This window comes from Galeopterus variegatus, unplaced genomic scaffold (genome assembly GCF_000696425.1).
Source record: "Galeopterus variegatus unplaced genomic scaffold, G_variegatus-3.0.2 Scaffold1481, whole genome shotgun sequence".
NCBI lineage: Eukaryota > Metazoa > Chordata > Mammalia > Dermoptera > Cynocephalidae > Galeopterus > Galeopterus variegatus.
Window position 1 is genome coordinate 372,872 of NW_007727592.1, and position 681 is coordinate 373,552.

Here is a 681-nt window from a genome sequence, read left to right on the forward strand (position 1 = left end):
TGAGATAAGTCAGGCACAGAAAGAGAAAAGCACATGTTCTCACTTATTTGTGGGAACTAAAAATAAATAAATAAATACACAAACAACCGGGGGGGCAGGGGGGAAGAAGACACAACAATTACAATTCCTTGAAGTTGATATGAGAAGTGAACTGAAAGGAGGTTGTTGGGAGGGAGGGGGCGAGGGAGGAAGGAGGTAGGTTTTGGTAATAGGCCACAGTAATAACCACAGTGTATATTGACAAAATAAAATTTTTTTAAAAAGTTAAAGATCTCTGTGTGTGTCTGTGTGTATCTGTGTGTGTGCACACATGTGTGTGTAAATATAGGGAGAAGGTGATGGTAGCAGCCATGGTAAAAAGAGTGCAATGTCCATAGAGGGTTACAGATGTTGAAAATAAGTGAAGAAAAGGAGAGAAATAGGTGTGGGGATGGAAGGAATGATGGATGGAAAATGACTAAGAGGTGTTACCAAGAATGGGTGGATTCTTGCTAAACCAATTTAACAGGATTCTCGCTGAAGGCAGGTCACGGTGTTCAGATATTGGGAGTGGGGGATTCTTTCAAAACTGACTTAGCAGCATTCTTGCTAAAACCAGACTGGGCAAGTGGTGGGCAAAGAGCCTATCTAAAGGGAGATCAAAGAGAGAGTCTTTGTCAGTACCACTATACATAAAATGTA